The 22,683-nt window shown below is 43.8% G+C and overlaps 1 protein-coding gene across 1 annotated transcript in view; it reads right to left on the bottom strand.

Moving 5' to 3' along the window:
* The window catches only part of LOC106586113 (inactive dipeptidyl peptidase 10), a 219,104-nt gene that overhangs the window by 7,671 nt on the left and 188,750 nt on the right, over window positions 1-22,683 (bottom strand). The window lies entirely within an intron of this gene.

Genomic DNA, 22,683 nt, shown 5'->3' with positions numbered 1-22,683 from the left:
CCTTTGGAAGATCTGTCTTGCCGAAAAAGGTTATAACCAGAAAGGTTAACATCAGCATTCAAAACACTCTTCCTTAATCACGTACTCAGTAATGACCAACACATCTGGATTGGAGCTGTGAACCCACACTTTCATTTGAAAGATCTCACAGGAATCTGTTGAATGTGAAAAACCCAGCAGTGTTTTAGTTCTTGACACCGGTGCGCCTGGCACCTACTGCCATACCCTCTTCAAAGGCACTTAGATCTTTTGTCTTGCCTATTCACCCTCAGAAAAGCACACATACACAATCCATGTCTAAATTGTCTCAAGGCTTCAAAATCCTTATTTAACCTGTGTCCTCCCCTTCATCTACAATGATTGAAGGGGATTTAACAAGTGACATCAAAAAGGGATTATAGCTTTCAGCTGGATTCACCTGTTCAGTCTATGTCATGGAAAGAGCAGCTCTAAAATGTTTTGTACACTCAGTCTATATACATTGTTTTTGATTGCAGACTGAGAATGGACCATTCAGGAACACTCAACATCTCTTTGAAAGCCACTCTGGTGTGTCTTTGGGTGTAATTGTGTAATGGGTGTAATTGTTCTGCTGAAAAATAAAACTCCCCAGGGTTTTCAAAAGACTACGGGAGGTTTTTCTTTAACTTTGTACCTGGGCTTTGCTCCTTTCATTTTTATTTTAATCTTCACGAACTACCCAGTCCCTGAAAGTGACAAGCATACCCATAACATGATTTTGCAACCTTAAAACGTGAAAATACAGAGCATTCACTCAACATTATTGGCCTGTATTACAAAGTGAAGGCTGTGTTAAAAAATATCCACTTCAAATTATCCGTTCTGTTTGCAACAAGCCTGTTAAGTAATACTGCAAGACAACACAGCAAAGAAATTCACTTTTTAGGTGAAATAAAAAACAACAGGTTTGGGTCAAATCCAATACAACAGAGTGAAACCCTCTGTATTTTCAAGTATTGTGTCGGCAGCATCATGTTATGGGTATGCTTGTCGCCGACAGGGACTGGGGCAAAGAGCAAACCCAGGTAAAAAGTTAGAGGACAACCTGTCTCAGTCTTCTGATAAACTAACCCTGGGATAGAGCAGGACTGTTACGGATACAAGTGTGTATCCTGTGTGTTTCTTTTCTCTCCTTCTCCCCTCACAGGTGACAATCATCAGTCCCCAATCAGAAGACACCTGTTCCTTCTCCCTCAACCAATCACAGTCCCTTTCCCTTGGTTTAAAAACCCAGTCAGTTGTTTTCTCCCCAGCTCATTTTTATCTCGCGAGCTCATTTTTATCTCGCAAGCTCATTTTTATCTCGCGAGCTCATTCTCACTCTGTGATCAATCTTTGTGCTCATTCGCTCTTGTGTCCAATCTCTATCTCCCTGTGTCTCTCTCTCTCTGTATTGATCTCTTTTGTTTTTGCAAACTACATGTCACATTTGTCCGGTAATCCTGTGAGTATTGTTTTGTTATTTGACTGTTTGTTTGTTTGGTGGGAAAAGGGGGTACCAAGACAAGTCGCCCATGGGCATACATTACCCGTAGGAATACTGTGTCTAAGTACCCTAGTTAGAACTGGGCGGACCACCCACTGTATTTTTGGTTAGTTAGCTAGCTGTTGTTGAAATAGGCTAGTCTAGCTTAGGGGTGGTTTTGGATTATTGTTTCGTTGCTTGGGTCCAGCTCAGCCCCTTTTCCCACACCCCTTTACCGTGTGTTTAAAATAAACCTTTTGAGTTTGACGGTAGATTTCAGTTGTCTGTGGTTTTTGGTTCTCACTGTTACATGTCACGATTATAATTTGCATGATTTATGTTACGGGTCTCGTATCCATCCCCCCTAGACCGCTGGGCCAAAGAGGTTCGTAACATAAGTGGGGGCTCATCCGGGATCTGTCATTACTGACGCCCATACCGCTCATGCAGATTGTTATTGTGTGGTTAGTCAGTGTTGAGCGTCATAAGCATTAGTGTTTGCTATTTGTTGGCTCTTGTGTTTGGTAGTAGTTCAAGATGGCTACTTTTGAGTTGAAATCCTTTTTGGATAACCCTTTGTGGGAGGTGTTTAATAAATGTCGTAAAATTGATTTAATGACCTTGGCAGAACATTATTCATTGTCTATTTCTCACAATTTAGTTAAGGCGGAGGTTAAGAAACTAGTGTTAAATGTATTGTTGAAAGAGCAGGTGCTTGTGTTACCGCTGCCTGAGCCTACTACCCCTGTAGGGGATGTTGCTGCTCCTGTAAGCCCGTCGGTGTCTGAGACCGAAGGCGAGGCTAAAGCTCCAGCTACATTGCCCCGTTTTGATCCACTCTCCCCACTGTCAACTGGTGATGCCAGAAGGGATGTCCGTTCTATACAGTTTCAACTGGAGGCAGAAGAGAGAGCCCAAATTAGGCGAGAAAATCTCCAGTTAGAAATGTGTAAACTTGAGGCAGAAAATGAAAGAGAACTGCGGCAGTTGGAAATCTGTAAAATAGAGGCAGAAAAAGAAAGAGAACAGCGGCAGTTGGAAATCTGTAAAATAGAGGCTGAAAAAGAAAGAGAACAGCGGCAGTTGGAAATCTGTAAAATAGAGGCTGAAAAAGAAAGAGAACAGTGGCAGATGGATTTCAAAATGCGCCAAATGGAACTGGAAGTAGAGACAGCGAGGCTAGCCTTCGTTCCTACTGTGCCTGTTAGTGAGTCGTCCTCACCAGCTGTAGCTTCCAACACGTTTGACATTAGTAGGCAGATTGCCTTAGTACCTTTGTTTAGAGAGTCAGAGGTTGACTCCTATTTTTGTGTGTTTGAACGTATAGCTGTAGCCTTGAAATGGCATGAAGAAGTATGGTGTTTATTGCTACAATGTAAATTAACTGGTAAAGCCCAAGAGGTTTTATCAGCGCTACCTCTGGAAGATAGTTTGAACTATGAAGTGGTCAAAGCTACCGTTCTTCGCACTTATGAGCTTGTGCCTGAGGCATACCGACAGAGATTTAGGTCTCATAGAAAGTCTTCTAATAAGACTTATGTGGAGTTTGCTAGAGACAAGGGAAATCTGTTTGATAAATGGCATGCTGCTAGTAAGGTAACTGATTTCAACTCTCTCCGGGAGTTAATTTTGTTGGAAGAGTTTAAAAATTGTTTACCCGAACGCATTGTAGTATACCTAAATGAACAGAAAGTATCCTCCCTGTCAGAAGCGTCTGTGTTGGCAGACGAGTTTGTGTTGACGCACAAGAGTGTGTTTTCGGCTCATACTGAGAGTAGAGCTACTGAGTTGCCTACTTTTAGTCCTGGTCGGCCCACAGTATATCAAGCACGCCAGAAAAATGAGCGTCCCTGTTTCTATTGTCATAAAGTGGGACATATGATTAATGATTGCTTCCTACTAAAACGCAAACAAGGGATGCCTATTCGTGCAAAGCCGCCGACAGGTGTTGGGCTAATTCGTACTGTTGTGAGGTCTGAAACGAAACCAGTGCCTCAGGGTAAATGTAGTTTGAAAGTCTCAGTACCCGACCGCAGTTACGAACCGTTCATTTTCGAGGGGTTTGTGTCCATAGCGAATGACGAAGCATCTCAGCGTCCTGTTAAAATCCTTAGAGATACTGGTGCGGCACAGTCATTTATATTGTCTGATGTGTTGCCCTTATCCGACAATACATACTGTGGTTCCAGTGTGTTAGTTCAGGGTATTGAAATGGGTTTTGTCCCAGTGCCGTTGCACTTTGTGAATGTACACTCTGAGTTGATCAGTGGAATATTCAGAGTGGGGGTACGTCCTATGTTGCCAGTAAAAGGTGTGACCTTTATAATGGGTAACGATATTGCTGGAGGAAAGGTAGTACCCGTATTGGAAGTGTTGGATAAAAGTGACCACTCTCTCTCCAATGAGTTGGCACAGAGTTATCCCCATGTGTTCCCCGCTTGTGCTGTCACTCGTGCTCAGGCAAGACAAGTGGGTGACGTGATAGATTTGTCGAACACTGTTCTGTTCAAAGAAGATGATCAAGAGGATGGGTTGTGTACTACCTCTGCGAAGCTGATCACCTCTGACAAACAGACAAGGGAAGAATCGAAGTATGTTGAACTTATTGCTGAGGCAATACAGTTACCAGTCACTCGTGAGCAGCTGATTGCTAACCAGAAGGTTGACAACAAGCTTGCTAAATGTTTTTCTAGTGTTGTCTCATTGGAAGAGGTAAAGAAGAAGAATGTGGCTTACTTTCTTGATGGTAATCTCCTCATGCGTAAATGGACATCCCATGGTGGCGCGGAGGGAGATTGGAATGCTGTTTACCAAATAGTGATTCCTACAGCCTTTCGACACAATGTGTTATCCCTTGCTCATGATCACCAGTGGTCTGGTCATTTAGGAATCACAAAGACTTATGATCGGATCCTTGGACATTTCTTTTGGCCAGGTTTAAAACAAGATGTGGCTCAGTTCTGTCGGACATGTCACACATGTCAGGTTACAGGAAAACCAAATCAGGTTATTCCTCCCGCTCCTCTTTGTCCTATACCTGTCATAGGTGAACCATTTGAACATGTGGTGGTTGATTGTGTTGGACCGTTACCGAAGACAAAATCGGGTAACCAGTTTCTGTTAACGATAATGTGTATGGCAACAAGATACCCCGAAGCCATTCCTCTGAGAAGGATTACAGCTCCAGTGGTGAGTAAAGCCTTAATTAAGTTCTTCACGACATTCGGGTTACCTAAGGTGGTACAAACTGATCAAGGTACAAATTTCCTGTCAAAGCTCTTCAAGCAGGTGTTAAAATCCTTGTCAGTTGCGCACCGTGTATCAAGCGCATATCACCCAGAGTCTCAGGGTGCGCTTGAACGATGGCATCAGACACTGAAGTCTATGCTACGTAAATATTGTTTGGAATCTGAGAAAGATTGGGATGAGGGAGTTCCTCTAGTTTTGTTTGCTGCTCGTGAAACTGTACAGGAGTCCCTAGGGTTCAGCCCAGCTGAACTAGTGTTTGGTCACACAGTGAGAGGACCAATGAAAGTCCTTAACCTGTTAGGGCTAGGGGGCAGCATTGACACGGCTGGATAAAAAACATACCCGATTTAATCTGGTTACCACTCCTACTCAGTAACTAGAATATGCATATACTTATTACATATGGATAGAAAACACCCTAAATTTTCTAAAACTGTTTGAATGGTGTCTGTGAGTATAACAGAACTCAAATGGCAGGTCAAAACCTGAGAGATTCCTTTACAGGAAGTGGCCTGTCTGACCATTTCTGGAACTTCTTTGCCATCTCTATCATTTACTAAGGATCTCTGCTCTAACGTGACACTTCCCACGTCTTCCATAGGCTCTCAGAGCCCGGGAAAAAACAGAATGTCGTCATTCCAGCCCCAGGCTGAAACACATTATCGCCTTTCTCAAGTGGCCCATCAAGAGACACTAGCTTATGCGCGTGACCCCGACCGCCCCCGCCTTTGGGATTTTTTCCTCTGTTTGCCGAAAAGGAGATTCCCTGTCGGAATATTATCGCTTTTCTACGAGAAAAATGACGTAAAAATAGATTTTAAACAGCGGTTGACATGCTTCGACGTACGGCAATGGAATACTTTGAATTTTATTGTCACGAATTGCGCCAAGCGCGTGACACTTCTTTACTATTTCGGATAGTGTCTGGAACGCACGAACAAAACGCCGCTATTCGGATATAACGATGGATTATTTTGGACCAAACCAACATTTGTTATTGAAGTAGCTGTCCTGGGTGTGCATTCTGACGAAGACAACAAAAGGTAATGACATTTTTATAATAGTAAATATGATTATGGTGAGTGCTAAACTTGCCGGGTGTCTAAATAGCGAGCCCGTGATGCCTGGGCTATGTACTTAGAATATTGCAAAATGTGCTTTCACCAAAAAGCTATTTTAAAATCGGACATATCGAGTGCATAGAGGAGGTCTGTATCTATAATTCTTAAAATAATTGTTATGCTTTTTGTGAACGTTTATCGTGAGTAATTTAGTAAAATGTTAGCGAATTCCCCGGAAGTTTGCGGGGGGTATGCTAGTTCTGAACGTCACATGCTAATGTAAAAAGCTGGTTTTTGATATAAATATGAACTTGATTGAACAAAACATGCATGTATTGTATAACATAATGTCCTAGGGTTGTCATCTGATGAAGATCATCAAAGGTGAGTGCTGCATTTAGCTGTCTTCTGGGTTTTGGTGACATTATATGCTGGCTTGAAAAATGGGTGTCTGATTATTTCTGGCTTGGTACTCTGCTGACATAATCTAATGTTTTGCTTTCGTTGTAAAGCCTTTTTGAAATCGGACAGTGTGGTTAGATTAACGAGAGTCTTATCTTTAAATGGCTGTAAAATAGTCATATGTTTGAGAAATTGAAGTAATAGGATTTTTAAGATTTTGAAAATCGCGCCACAGGCTGGCAGTGGCTGTTACGTAGGTGGGACGAATTCGTCCCGCCGGTCCCATAGAGGTTAAAGAACAGTTTTTGTCCCAAGAGTTGTGTACGGAAGAAGAGAATGTGTTGGACTACGTTAGTCGCTTTCGTGAGCGCCTACACCAAGCCTGTGCTCTCGCTAAGGAAGCTCTGTCTTCCTCACAAACAAGTATGAAAAGACACTATGATAAACAGGCTGTTTCTCGTCCACTACAGCCAGGTGACCAAGTGCTGGTGTTATTGCCTGTTCCAGGATCTTCACTGTCAGCTCGTTTCTCTGGTCCTTATTTGATTGAAAAGAAGTTAAGTGAAACTGATTATGTGCTTCAAACTCCTGATAGAAAACGACAATCTCGTGTGTGCCAAATTAACATGTTGAAAGCATACCAAACCCGACCCATCACCCAGGTAGATGGTTCAACCACAGCGGAAGTTACTGCTATTTCTGCTGCTTCTACGGCTATGATAGTGGACTGTCATATTGATGATGTTGATGGAGATGGATTGGAGTTGCGCAATACTCAGCAGCAGTGTGTTAGATTGCCCAACTCAGAAATGCTGATGTCTCTCCAGTCAGGTCTGGTTCATTTAACGGAAGGACAGGCCGACGATATTGTGAGGCTACTCCACAGTTTTCCATGTCTCTTTAATGACGTTCCTACTCGCACAAATGTGTTGGAACATGACATTAATGTTGGAAATGCTGCCCCTATCAAGCAACACCCATATCGTGTCAATGCTTCTAAGAGGAAGATAATGAGGGATGAAGTGAAATATTTGTTGGAAAATGACCTGGCCACGCCAAGTTCAAGCCCTTGGAGTTCTCCTTGCATTCTGGTTCCTAAACCTGATGGTACGTCCAGGTTATGTACGGATTATCGAAAGGTAAATTCTGTCACATTGCCAGATTCTTTCCCGTTACCCAGACTGGACGACTGTATTGACACTGTTGGTGCTGCTACTTATGTAACTAAGTTGGACCTCTTAACCTGTTAGGGCTAGGGGGCAGCATTGACACGGCGGGATAAAAAACATACCCGATTTAATCTGGTTACCACTCCTACTCAGTAACTAGAATATGCATATACTTATTACATATGGATAGAAAACACCCTACATTTTCTAAAACTGTTTGAATGGTGTCTGTGAGTATAACAGAACTCAAATGGCAGGTCAAAACCTGAGAGATTCCTTTACAGGAAGTGGCCTGTCTGACCATTTGTTGAACTTCTTTTCCATCTCTATCATTTACTAAGGATCTCTGCTCTAACGTGACACTTCCCACGTCGTCCATAGGCGCTCAGAGCCCGGGAAAAAACAGAATGTCGTCATTCCAGCCCCAGGCTGAAACACATTATCGCCTTTCTCAAGTGGCCCATCAAGAGACACTAGCTTATGCGCGTGACCCCGACCGCCCCCGCCTTTGGGATTTTTTCCTCTGTTTGCCGAAAAGGAGATTCCCTGTCGGAATATTATCGCTTTTCTACGAGAAAAATGTCGTAAAAATTGATTTTAAACAGCGGTTGACGTGCTTCGAAGTACGGTAATGGAATACTTAGAATTTTATTGTCACGAATTGCGCCAAGCGCGTGACACTTCTTTACTATTTCGGATAGTGTCTGGAACGCACGAACAAAACGCCGCTATTCGGATATAACGATAGATTATTTTGGACCAAACCAACATTTGTTATTGAAGTAGCTGTCCTGGGTGTGTATTCTGACGAAGACAACAAAAGGTAATGACATTTTTATAATAGTAAATATGATTATGGTGAGTGCTAAACTTGCCGGGTGTCTAAATAGCGAGCCCGTGATGCCTGGGCTATGTACTTAGAATATTGCAAAATGTGCTTTCACCAAAAAGCTATTTTAAAATCGGACATATCGAGTGCATAGAGGAGGTCTGTATCTATAATTCTTAAAATAATTGTTATGCTTTTTGTGAACGTTTATCGTGAGTAATTTAGTAAAATGTTAGCGAATTCCCCGGAAGTTTGCGGGGGGTATGCTAGTTCTGAACGTCACATGCTAATGTAAAAAGCTGGTTTTTGATATAAATATGAACTTGATTGAACAAAACATGCATGTATTGTATAACATAATGTCCTAGGGTTGTCATCTGATGAAGATCATCAAAGGTGAGTGCTGCATTTAGCTGTCTTCTGGGTTTTGGTGACATTATATGCTGGCTTGAAAAATGGGTGTCTGATTATTTCTGGCTTGGTACTCTGCTGACATAATCTAATGTTTTGCTTTCGTTGTAAAGCCTTTTTGAAATCGGACAGTGTGGTTAGATTAACGAGAGTCTTATCTTTAAATGGCTGTAAAATAGTCATATGTTTGAGAAATTGAAGTAATAGGATTTTTAAGGTTTTGAAAATCGCGCCACAGGATAGCCGTGGCTGTTACGTAGGTGGGACGAATTCGTCCCGCCTAGCCTAGAGAGGTTAAAAGGTTACTGGCAGGTTCCGTTAACCTCACGTGCTTCTGAGATTTCTGCCTTTGTTACCCCAGACAACTTCCTACAATGGCTTTTGGGATGCGAAATGCACCAGACACTTTTCAACGACTGGTTAACACCGTATTAGCTGGCGTTCCTAATTGTAGTGCATATCTAGATGATCTAGTGATTTATTCATCTGAGTGGACAGATCATGTTAACTCTCTAAGGGTAGTATGTGAACGTTTGGCCGCTGCTTCTTTAACCCTGAACTTGGCAAAGTGCGAGTTACCTATCTCGGCAAAGAGGTAGGCCATGGACAGGTGCGCCCTGTTGATGCTAAGGTCTTGGCTATCACTGCATTCCCTGCGCCTACCACCAGACGAGAGCTACGCCGCTTTTTGGGGATGGTTGGCTACTACCGTAGCTTCTGTAAAAACTTCTCTGCGGTAGTTGCTCCATTGACCGATTTGCTCAGTCCGGCAAGATCGTTTGTGTGGTCCCCGGACTGTAAGGTAGCTTTTGAAACTGCTAAAGCACTATTATGTAATACCCCTGTACTTGCAGCTCCGGATTTTGAAAAACCATTTAAACTTGAGGTAGATGCTAGTGCCAGAGGTGCTGGTGCTGTTCTACTTCAGCAGGACAAGAGTGGACTGGATCATCCGGTGTGTTATTTCTCCAGAAAATTTAACAAATGTCAGACAAACTATGCCACCATCGAGCAAGAAGCTCTAGCGTTGTTGTTAGCTCTGCAATATTTTGAGGTGTACATAGGGTCTAGTGCCCTACCTGTGACTGTATATACGGACCATAACCCCTTAGTGTTTCTCCACCGTATGTACAACCAGAACCAGCGCCTTATGCGTTGGGCTCTTATTGTACAAAATTATAATTTGGAGATTTGCCACAAAAAGGGTTCTGAAAATATGTTAGCAGATGCTTTGTCTCGTGTGTAATAATTTTTGTATGTTTCGGAAGATTGACTTTGATTTTGTGAGTATTCATTGTAGATACTTTTGTATAAACTGTGTACATACTTTTGGTCGCAATCCCCCCTGGGGGTTGCTCTTTTAAGGGTGGGAGTGTTACGGATACAAGTGTGTATCCTGTGTGTTTCTTTTCTCTCCTTCTCCCCTCACAGGTGACAATCATCAGTCCCCAATCAGAAGACACCTGTTCCTTCTCCCTCAACCAATCACAGTCCCTTTCCCTTGGTTTAAAAACCCAGTCAGTTGTTTTCTCCCCAGCTCATTTTTATCTCGCGAGCTCATTTTTATCTCGCGAGCTCATTTTTATCTCGCGAGCTCATTCTCACTCTGTGATCAATCTTTGTGCTCATTCGCTCTTGTGTCCAATCTCTATCTCCCTGTGTCTCTCTCTCTCTGTATTGATCTCTTTTGTTTTTGCAAACTACATGTCACATTTGTCCGGTAATCCTGTGAGTATTGTTTTGTTATTTGACTGTTTGTTTGTTTGGTGGGAAAAGGGGGTACCAAGACAAGTCGCCCATGGGCATACATTATCCGTAGGAATACTGTGTCTAAGTACCCTAGTTAGAACTGGGCGGACCACCCACTGTATTTTTGGTTAGTTAGCTAGCTGTTGTTGAAATAGGCTAGTCTAGCTTAGGGGTGGTTTTGGATTATTGTTTCGTTGCTTGGGTCCAGCTCAGCCCCTTTTCCCACACCCCTTTACCGTGTGTTTAAAATAAACCTTTTGAGTTTGACGGTAGATTTCAGTTGTCTGTGGTTTTTGGTTCTCACTGTTACATGTCACGATTATAATTTGCATGATTTATGTTACGGGTCTCGTATCCATCCCCCCTAGACCGCTGGGCCAAAGAGGACAATTACAACAACAAAAAAAGAATGCCAAAGAAAACACCAGAATGGCTTTCCAAGAGGTGTTGAATGTTACTGAGTGATCTGGTGACAGTCCATATTTGCTGAAAAAGTCTAAACAGTCTAAACTTGCTGGAATAATCTCAGACAAGGATTGAAAATTATTATCCATCAATGATTTCCAACCAAATGTACTGAGCTTGAGACATGTTTACAAAAACAATGGATATACACTACTGTTCAACAGGTTGGGGTCACTTAGAGAAAGAAAATCACATTTTTGGTCCATTAAAATAACATCAAATTGATCAGAAATACAGTGTGGACATTGTTAATGTTGTAAATGATTATTGTAGCTGTAAACTGATTATTTTTTATGGAATATCTACATACAGTGAAGGAAAAAAGTGTTTGATCCCCTGCTGATTTTGTACGTTTGCCTACTTACAAAGAAATTATCAGTCTATAATTGTAATGGTAGGTTTATTTGAACAGTGAGAGACAGAATAACAACAAAAAAATCCAGAAAAACGCATGTCAAAAATGTTAAACATTTATTTGCATTTTAATGAGGGAAATAAGTATTTGACACCCTCTCAATGAGAAAGATTTCTGGCTCCCAGATGTCTGTTATACAGATAATGAGCTGAGATTAGGAGCACACTCTTAAAGGGAGTGCTCCTAATCTCAGTTTGTTACCTCTATAAAAGACACCTGTCCACAGAAGCAATCAATCAGATTCCAAACTCTCCACCATGGCCAAGACCAAAGAGCTCTCCAAGGATGTCAGGGACAAGATTGTAGACCTACACAAGGCTGGAATGGGCTTGGTGAGAAGGTGACAACAGTTGGCGCGATTATTCGCAAATAGAGGAAACACAAAAGAACTGTCAATCTCTCTCGGCCTGGGGCTTCATGCAAGATCTCACCTCATGGAGTTCCAATGATCATGAGAACGGTGAGGAATCAGCCCAGAACTACACGGGAGGATCTTGTCAATGATCTCAAGGCAGCTGGGACCATAGTCACCAAGAAAACAATTGGTAACACACTACGCCGCGAACGACTGAAATCCTGCAGCGCCTGCAAGGTCCCCCTGCTCAAGAAAGCACATATACATGCCCGTCTGAAGTTTGCCAATGAACATCTGAATGATTCAGAGGACAACTGGGTGAAAGTGTTGTGGTCAAATGAGACCAAAATGGAGCTCTTTGGCATCAACTCAACTCGCCGTGTTTGGAGGAGGGGGAATGCTGCCTATGACCCCAAGAATACCATTCCCACCGTCAAACATGGAGGTGGAAACATTATGCTTTGGAGGTGTTTTTCTGCTAAGGGGACAGGACAACTTCACCGCATCAAAGGGACGATGGACGGGGCCATGTACCGTCAAATCTTGGGTGAGAACCTCCTTCCCTTAGCCAGGGCATTGAAAATGGGTCGTGGATGGGTATTCCAGCATGACAATGACCCAAAATACACGGCCAAGACAACAAAGGAGTGGCTCAAGAAGAAGCACATTAAGGTCCTGGAGTGGCCTAGCCAGTCTCCAGACCTTAATCCCATAGAAAATCTGTGGAGGGAGCTGAAGGTTCGAGTTGCCAAATGTCAGCCTCAAAACCTTAATGACTTGGAGAAGATCTGCAAAGAGGAGTGGGACAAAATCCCTCCTGAGATGTGTGCAAACCTGGTGGCCAACTACAAGAAACGTCTGACCTCTGTGATTGCCAACAAGGGTTTTGCCACCAAGTACTAAGTCATGTTTTGCAGAGGGGTCAAATACTTATTTCCCTTGTCACGTTCGTCGTAAAGATGGGACCAAGGCGTAGCGGGAATGTGTAAACTCATCTTCTTATTTATTGAGAAGAAAACGTGAACACAGAAAAACAAAATAACAAACAATGACGAAGATGCTAACAGTCCTGTAAGGCACAACACTATACCAGGAACAACTACACACAAAAACCCATGAAAAAACACCCCTACTAAATAGGAAATTCAATTAGAGGCAACGAGGAACAGCTGGCTCCAATTGAAGGTCAACCCAATAAACTAAACATAGAAATAGAAAAACTAGAACGAACATAGAAATATACTAACATAGAACATAAACCAAAAAACCCCGAAACACATAAAACAAACACCCCCTGCCACGTCCTGACCAAACTACAATAACAAATAACCTTTTTACTGGTCAGGACGTGACAGTACCCCCCCCCCCCCAAAGGTGCAGACCCCGGAAGCACCTCAAAAAAAGAAAATAAATAAATAAACACAAAAATAAACCCCAAAACAAAAATAATCCCAAACTAAAGGGAGGGAAGGGAGGGTGGCCACCGTCACCGACGGTTCTTGTGCTACACCCCTCCTCCCCCATCCTCCTACTATGGAGGTGGCTCAGGCTCTGGCCTTAGTCCCCAACCTAACCTGTCCACCCCCGCTGAAGGCTCAAGGCTAAGTCGCGTCGCCTGAGACCTCGGGCTGATGCGCGTCGCCGGAGACCTCGGACTGGAGGGCGTCGCCGGAGACCTCGGACTGGAGGGCGACTCTGGCTGCGCCGCTTCCGGACTGGAGGGCGACTCTGGCTGCGCCGCTTCCGGACTGGAGGGCGACTCTGGCTGCGCCGCTTCCGGACTGGAGGGCGACTCTGGCTGCGCCGCTTCCGGACTGGAGGGCGACTCTGGCTGCGCCGCTTCCGGACTGGAGGGCGACTCTGGCTGCGCCGCTTCCGGACTGGAGGGCGACTCTGGCTGCGCCGCTTCCGGACTGGAGGGCGACTCTGGCTGCGCCGCTTCCGGACTGGAGGGCGACTCTGGCTGCGCCGCTTCCGGACTGGAGGGCGATTCTGGCTGCGCCGCTTCCGGACTGGAGGGCGACTCTGGCTGCGCCGCTTCCGGACTGGAGGGCGACTCTGGCTGCGCCGCTTCCGGACTGTAGGGCGACTCTGGCTGCGCCGCTTCCGGACTGTAGGGCGACTCTGGCTGCGCCGCTTCCGGACTGTAGGGCGACTCTGGCTGCGCCGCTTCCGGACTGTAGGGCGACTCTGGCTGCGCCGCTTCCGGACTGTAGGGCGACTCTGGCTGCGCCGCTTCCGGACTGTAGGGCAACACTGGCTGCGCCGGTTCCGGACTGTAGGCCGTCTCTGCAGATTCCGGACTGTGGGCCGTCTCTGTCGGTTCCAGACTGTGGGCCGTCTCTGTCGGTTCCAGACTGTGGGCCGTCTCTGTCGGTTCCAGACTGTGGGCCATCTTTGCAGGCTCCGGACTGTAGGACATCGCCAGAAGCACTGGACGGGGAACTGTCGCCGGAAGCTCTAGACGGGGAACTGTCGCCAGAAGCTCTAGACGGGGAACTGTCGCCGGAAGCTCTAGATGGGGAACTGTCGCCGGAAGCTCTAGACGGGGAACAGTCGCCGGAACCTCTGGACGGGGAACTGTCTCCGGAATCTCTGGACGGGGAACTGTCGCCGGAAGCTCTGGACAGGGAACTGTCTCCGGAAGCTCTGGACTGGACAGGCGCACTACAGGCCTAGTGCGTGAGGCTGGCTTTGGAGGCACCAGACTGGTAACACGCACCTCAAGGCTAGTGCGAGGACCAGGAACAGGACGTACTGGACTGGGCTGACGCACTGGAGGCCTGGTGTGTGGTGCTGGCTTTGGAGGTTCCAGACTAGAGACACGCACCTCAGGGCTAGTACGAGGAGCAGGAACAGGGTAAACCGGACCCTGAAGACGTATTGGAGGTCTGGAGCGTACGGCCTGCACAACCCTTCCTGGCTGAGTGCTCAATATAGCCTGGCCACGCTGAGGAGCTTCTATCGATCGCACCGGCCTCTGAATGCTTCTTCACAATACAGTGCACATTTCCGCATAGCTCGGTGCCTTCTTCATTCGTCGCTCCCCATAATAAGCACGGGGAGTTGGCTCAGGTCTCCATCCTGACTCTGCCCAACTCCCTGTGTGCCCGCCCCCCAATTTTTTTAGGAGGGGATGCCTCTCGGTCTTCCTTAAATCCTCCATAGCCCTGGATATGCTAATCCTCATCTCTGCCCATGTCCATCATTCTTCACCGTGCTCCTTACCCCGCTGCTTGGTCCGTTGGTGGTGGGTAGTTCTGTCACGTTTGTCGTAAAGATGGGACCAAGGCACAGCGTGTAAAAACTTATGGAAAGATGGGACCAAGGCACAGAATGTGTAAATTTATCTTCTTATTTATTGAGAAGAAAACGTGAACACAGAAAAACAAAATAACAAACAATGACGAAGACGCTAACAGTCCTGTAAGGCACAACACTGTACCAGGAACTACACACAAAAACCCATGAAAAAACACCCCTACTAAATAGGACCTTCAATTAGAGGCAACGAGGATCAGCTGCCTCCAATTGAAGGTCAACCCAATAAACTAAACATAGAAATAGAAAAACTAGAACAAACATAGAAATATACTAACATAGAAAATATAAAAAAATAAAAAATAAACACATAAAACAAACACCCCCTGCCACATCCTGACCAAACCACAATAACAAATAACCTCTTTACTGGTCAGGACGTGACATCCCTCATTAAAATGCAAATAATTTTATAACATTTTTGACGTGTTTTTCTGGATTTTTTTTGCTGTTATTCTGTCTCTCACTGTTCAAATAAACCTACCATTAAAATTATAGACTGATCATTTCTTTGTCAGTGGGGGATCAAATACTTTTTTCCCTCACTGTAGGTGTACAGAGGCCCATTATCAGCAATGGCACATTGTGTTATCTAATCCAAGTTTATCATTTTAAAAGGCTAATTGATCATTAGAAAACCCTTTTGCAATAATGTTAGCACAGCTGAAAAATGTTGTTCTGACTAAAGCAGCAATAAAACTGGCCTTCTTTAAACTAGTTGAGTATCTGGAGCATCAGCATTTGTGGGTTCGATTACAGGCTCAAAATGGCCAGAAATAAATAACTTTCTTCTGAAACTTGTCAGTCTATTCTTGTTCTGAGAAATGAAGGCTATTCCATGCGAGAAATTGCCAAGAAACTGAAGATCCTGTACAATGCTGGGTACTACTCCCTTCACAAAACAGCGCAAAATGGCTCTAACCAGAAAAGAAAGAGGAGTGGGAGGCCCCGGTGCACAACTGAGCAAGAGGACAAGTACATTAGAGTGTCTAGTTTGAGAAACAGACGCCTCACAAGTCCTCAACTGGCAGCTTCATTAAATAGTACCCGCAAAACACCAGTCTCAACGTCAACAGTGAAGAGGCGACTCCGTGATGCTGGCCTTCTAGGCAGAATTGCAAAGACAAGGCCATATTTCAGACTGGTCAATAAAAAGAAAAGATTAAGATGGACAAAAGAACAGAAACTGGACAGAGGAATATTGGAAAAAAGTGTTATGGACAGACGAATCTAAGTTTGAGGTGTTCGGATCACAAAGAAGAACATTCATGGCACACAGAAAAAATGAAAAGATGCTGGAGGAGTGCTTGACGCCATCTGTCAAGCATAGTGGAGGCAATGTGATGGTCTGGGGGTGCTTTGGTGGTGGCAAAGTGGGAGATTTGTACAGGGTAAAAGGGATCTTGAAGAAGGAAGGCTATCACTCCATTTTGCAACGCCATGCCATACCCTGTGGACGGCGATTAATTGGAGCCAATTGACCCAAAGCACAGGTCCAAACTATGCAAGAACTATTTACCGAAGAAGCAGTCAGCTGGTATTCTGTCTATAATGGAGAGGCCAGCACAGTCAACCCTATTGAGCTGTTGTGGGAGCAGCTTGACCGTATGGCATGTAATAAGTGCCCATCAAGCCAATCCAACTTGTGGGAGGTGCTTCAGGAAGCATGGGGTGAAATCTCTTCAGATTACCTCAAGAAATTGACAACTAGAATGCCAAAGGTCTGCAAGACTGTAATTGCTGCAAATGGAGGATTCTTTGACGAAAGCAAAGTTTTAAGCACACATGTATTATTTCAATTAAAATTATTCATAACCTTGTCAACCTCTTGACTATATTTCCTACTCATTTTGCAACTCATTTCATGTATGTTTTCATGGAAAACAAGGACATTTCTAAGTGACCCCAAACTTTTGAACGGTAGTGTCTGTTGCCCTAAGAGTCCTGCAAAGTTGGTTAAATGAGTCACAGAGGCTGCAAAAGGTGTCAGGCTCTGACCTAGGAGAGCTGTGTTTTTCTGTTTAGTTAGGTCAGGGTGTGATAGATGGGTGGGCATTCTATGTTTTTATTTTCTATGTTTTGGCCAGGTATGGTTTCCAATCAGAGGCAGCTGTCTATCGTTGTCTCTGATTGGAAGCCATACTTAGGCAGCCTATTTTTCCTGTGTTGGTGTGGGTAGTTGTTTTTCGTTTTGTAAGTAGTACCTGATGGAACTGTTGGCTGTCGTTTTGTTGTTTTCTGTTTAAGTGTCATCATTAAAGTAATTATGAGCACTCTACACGCTGCACCTTGGTCCCCTTTATATGACCCTCGTTACAAAAGGTGCTTCCACCAAGTATTAACTCTGGAGTTGGAAGACATACGCGATCAAGACAATCAATTCTCTATAATATTCATTTACTTAAAAAATGTGGAGTAGGTTCAAATCAAATTAAATGTTATTCGTCACGTGCGCCAAATACAACAGGTGTAGACGTTACTGTGAAATGCTTACTTACGAGCCCTTAACCAACAATTTAGTTTAAGAAATAGAGTTAAGAAAATATTTTATAAATAATGTAAAGTAAAAATTTAAATAAGAAGTAACACAATAACGAGGTTATATACAGGGGTAGAGGTGCCGAGTCAATGTGCAGGATTACAGGTAGTCAAGGTAATTTGTACATGTAGGTAGTGGTAAAGTGACTATGCATAGACAATAAACAGTGAGTAGCAGCAGTGTAAAAACAAAGGGGGTAGAAGTTGTTAAGGGGCCTTTTGGACATAGACTAGGCGTGCCGGAACCGCTTGCCGTGCGGTAGCAGAGAGAACAGTCTATGACTTGGGAGACTTTGACAATTTTTGGGGCCTTCCTATGACACCGTCTAGTATATAGGTCCTGGATGGAAGGAAGCTTGGCCCCTGTGATGTAATGGGCTGTATGCACTACCCTCTGTAGCGCCTTACGGTTGGATACCAAGCGGTTACCATACCAGGCGGTGATGCAACTGGTCAGGATAGTCTCGATGGTGTAGCTGTAGAACGTTTTGAGGATCTGGGACCCATGGCAAACCTTTTCAGTCTCCTGAGGGGGAAAAGGTGTTGTTGTGCCATATTCACGACTTTCTTGGTGTGTTTGGACAATGATAGTTCATTGGTGATGTGGACACCAAGGAACTTGGAACTCTCAACCCACTCCACTACAGCCCCGTCGATGTGAATGGGGGCGTGTTTGGCCCTCCTTTTCCTGTAGTCCACGATCATCTCCTTTGTCTTGCTTACGTTGAAGGAGAGGTTGTTGTCCTGGCACCACACTGCCAGGTCTCTGACCTCCTTCCTATAGGCTGTCTCATCGTTGTCGGTGATCACGCCCACCACTGTTGTGTTATCAGCAAACTTACCGATGGTGGTGGAGTCGCGCTTGGCCAAGCAATCATAGGTGAACAGGGAGTACAGGAGGGGACTAGGCACGCACCCCTGAGAGGCTCCAGTGTTGAGGATCAGCGTGGCAGATGTGTTGTTGCCTACCCTTACCTTCTGAGGGTGACCCGTCAGGAAGTCCAGGATCCAGTTGAAGAGGGAGGTGTTTAGTCCCAGGGTCCTTAGCTTAGTGACGAGCTTTGTGGGCACTATAGTGTTGACGCTGAGCTGTAGTCAATGAACAGCATTCTCACATACAGTTGAAGTCGGAAGTTTACAAACACTTAGGTTGCAGTCATTAAAACTCGTTTTCAACCACTCCACAAATTTCTTGATTAACAAACTATAGTTTTGGCAAGTCAGTTAGGAAAACTACTTGTGCATGACACAAGTACTTTTTACAACAATTGTTTACAGAGAGATTATTTCACTTATAATAATACACTGTATCACAATTCCAGTGGATCAAAAGTTTACATACACTTAGTTGATTGTGCCTTTAAACAGCTTGGAATATTACAGAAAATGATGTCATGGCTTTAGAAGCTTCTGATAGGCTAATTAACATAATTTGAGTCAATTGGAGGTGTACCTGTTGATTTCAAGGCCGACCTTCAAACTCTGTGCCTCTTTGCTTGACATCATGGGAAAATCAAAAGAAATCAGCCAAGACCTAAGAAAAAAAATTGTACACCTGCACAAGTCTGGTTCATCCTTGGGAGAAATGTCCAAATGCCTGAAGGTACCACGTTCATCTGTACAAACAATAGTACGCATGTATAAACACCATGGGACCATGCAGCCGTAATACCGCTCAGGAAGGAGACGTGTTCTGTCTCCTAGAGATTAACGTACTTTGGTGCAAAAAGTGCAAATCAATCCCAGAACAACAGCAAAGGACCTTGTGAAGATTCTGGAGAAAACAGGTACAAAAGTACCTATATCCACAGTAAAACGAGTCCTATATCAACATAAACTGAAAGGCCGCTCAGCAAAGGAAGAAGCTACTGCTCCAAAACCGCCATAAAAAAGCCAGACTACAGTTTGCAACTGCACATGGGAACAAAGATCGTACTTTTTGGAGAAATGTCCTCTGGTTTGATGAAACAAAAATAGAACTGTTTGGCCATAATGACCATCGTTATGTTTGGAGGAAAAAGGGTGATGCTTGCAAGCCGAAGAACACCATCCCAACCGTGAAGAACAGGGGTGGCAGCATCATGTTGTGGGGGTGCTTTGCTGCAGGAGAGACTGGTGCACTTTACAAAATAGATGGCATCATGAGGAAGGAAAATGATGTGTATATATTGAAGCAACATCTCAAGACATGTCAGGAAGTTAAAGCTTGATCGCAAATGGGTTTTCCAATTGGACAATGACCCCAAGCATACTTCCAAAGTTGTGGCAAAATGGCTTAAGGACAACAAAATCAAGATATTGGAGTGGTCATCACAAAGCCTTGACCTCAATCCTATAGAAAATGTGTGGGCAGAACTGAAAAAGTGTGTGCGAGCAAGGAGGCCTACAAACCTGACTCAGTTACACCAGCTCTGTCAGGAGGAATGGGCCAAAATGCACCCAACTTATTGTAGGAAGCTTGTGGAAGGCCACCCGAAACGTTTGACACAAGTAAAAAAATATAAAGTCAATTATACCAAATACTAATTGAGTGTATGTAAACTTCTGATACACTGGCAATGTGATGCTTTGATTATTCTGACATTTCGCATTCTTAAAATAAAGTGGTGATCCTAACTGACCTAAAACAGGGAATTCTTACTAGAATTAAATGTCAGAAATTGTGAAAAACTGAGTTTAAATCTATTTGGCTAAGGTGTATGTAAACTTCCAACTTCAACTGTAGGTGTTCCTTTTGTCCAGATGGGAAAGGGCAGTGTGGAGTGCGATTGAGATTCTGTTGGGGCGGTATGCGAATTGGAGTGGGTCTAGGGTTTCCGGGATGACGCTGTTGATGTGAACCATGACCAGCATTTCAAAGCACTTCATGGCTACCGACCTTAGTGATACAGGGAGGAAGTCCTTTAGGCAGGTTACCTTCACTTCTGGGCACAGGGACTATGGCGGTCTGCTTGAAACATGTAGGTATTACAGACTCGTCAGGGAGAGGTTGAAAATGTCTGTGAAGATATATATATATATATATCTTTAGTAGTGGTTTCTTTGCAGCAATTTGACCATGAAGGCCTGATTCACGCAGTCTCCTCTGAACAGTTGATGTTGAGATGTGTCTTTTACTTGAACTCTGTGAAGCATTTATTTGGGCTGAAATTTCTGAGGCTGGTAACTCTAATGAACTTAACCTCTGCAGCAGAGGTAACTCTGGGTCTTCCTTTCCTGTGGCGACCTTCATGAGAGTCAGTTTCATCATAGTGCTTGATGGTTTTTGCGACTGCACTTGAAGAAACTTTCAACATTTTTTAAATGTTCTGCATTGACTGACCTTCATGTCTTAAAGTATTGATTTAATGTCGTTGCTCTTTGCTTATTTGAGCTTTTCTTGTCATAATATTGTCTTGGTCTTTTAGCAAATAGGGCTATTGTCTGTGTACCACCTCTACCTTGTCACAACACAACTGATTGGCTCAAATGCAGTAAGAAGGAAAGAAATTAGACAAATTAACAAGGCACACCTGTTAAGTGAAATGCATTCCAGGTGACTACCTCATGAAGCTGGTTGAGAGAATGCCAAGCGTGTGCAAAGCTGTCATCAAGGCAAAGGGTGGCTACTTTGAAGAATCTATAATATAAAATATATGTTCATTTGTTTAACACTTCTTTGGTTAACCAGATGGTTCCATATGTGTTATTTCATAGTTCTGATGTCTTCACTATTATTCCACAATGTAGAAAATAGTAAAAATAAATAAAAACCCTTGAATGAGTAGGTGTGTCCAAACTTTTGACTGGTACTGTAGGTTCCGTAGATTTTTAGGAAAACTATCAAATGTAATCCCTTTTCAGAATAAATTTGAAGGAAGCAAAATGTGTTGGCAGACGTTCTTTTCACTTTGTAGTACAGGCCAGTAATGTGGAGGGAATGCACTGTATTTTCAAGTTTTGTGAATGCAAAATCATGTTGTGGGTATGCTTGTCACCGGCAGGGACTGGGAGGCTTGTGAGGATTGAAATACAAAATTAAGGAGCAAAGCCCAGGTATAAAGTAAAGGAAAAACCTGCCGTAATCTTTTCAAAACCCTGGGCAGTTACATTTTTCTGATAAATAATTACACCCATTTTGATGCCAAAGACACACCAGAGTGGCTTTCCAAGAGGTGTTGCTATGTTCTGGAATGGTCCATTCTCATTCCTCAATCAAAAACATTGAATATTCACTGAGTGTATAAACATTAAGAACACCTGCTCTTTTCATGACAGATTGAACAGGTGAAAGCTATAATCCCTTCTTGATGTCACTTGTTAAATCCACTGAAATCAGTGTTGATGAAGGGGAGTATATGGGTAAAAAAAATATTTTGAAGCCTTGAGACAATTGAGACAAGAACTGTGTATGTGTGCCATTCAGAGGGTGAAGATGGTGCCGAAGAACATGGCTGATGTTTTACATTCTCCCAACCAATTGTGAAATTTAGTCATTTTTTTTGTTGCTTTTTGTGGAACTTATTTTTTTTTTTACTTATTGTGTACATAATGTTGCTGCTACCGTCTCTTATGACCGAAAATATATTCTGGACATCGGTAAAGCGATTACTCACCGCGGACTGGAATAAACTTTTTCCTTTCATGAGTCCGACGAGAAGGATATCCTGCTTTCACTGGAACAGGCCCAGATCCACACCTTTTGCACGAAGAAAAGATGCCGGAAAAGGGGACGCAGATCGGGGATCGTTCTGTAAATCCGGAGGCGAGCGAGTAAACTCCCAATGTCTTCCGTTCGCCTTGCTAACGTGCAATCGTTAGAAAATGTAATTGATGACCTACTATTAAGATTATCCTACCAACTGTAACATCTTATGTTTCACCGAGACGTGGCTGAACAAAGAAACGGACAATATAGAGCTGGCGGGATTTTCCATGCACTGGCAGAACAGAGACGCTACCTCTGGTAAGACGAGGGGTGGGAATGTGTATCTTTTTGTCAATAACATCTGGTGCGCGATGTCTAATATTAAAGAAGTCTCGAGGTATTGCTCGCCTGAGTTAGAGTACCTTAAGATAAGCTGTCGACCACACTATCTACCCACAGAGTCCTCATCTGTATTCGTAGCCGTCTATTTACCACCACAAAGCGAAGCTGGCACTAAGACTGCTCTCAACCAACTCAAAAAGGCCATAAGCAAAGAAGAAAATGCTCACCCAGAAGCGGTTTACCTAGTGGCCGGGGACTTTAATG

Source organism: Salmo salar, chromosome 25 (assembly GCF_965601325.2).
Source record: "Salmo salar chromosome 25, fSalSal1, whole genome shotgun sequence".
Taxonomy (NCBI): Eukaryota; Metazoa; Chordata; class Actinopteri; order Salmoniformes; family Salmonidae; genus Salmo; species Salmo salar.
The sequence above is the reverse complement of the archived record's forward strand: the minus strand, read 5'-3'. Positions and strand labels throughout refer to the sequence as shown.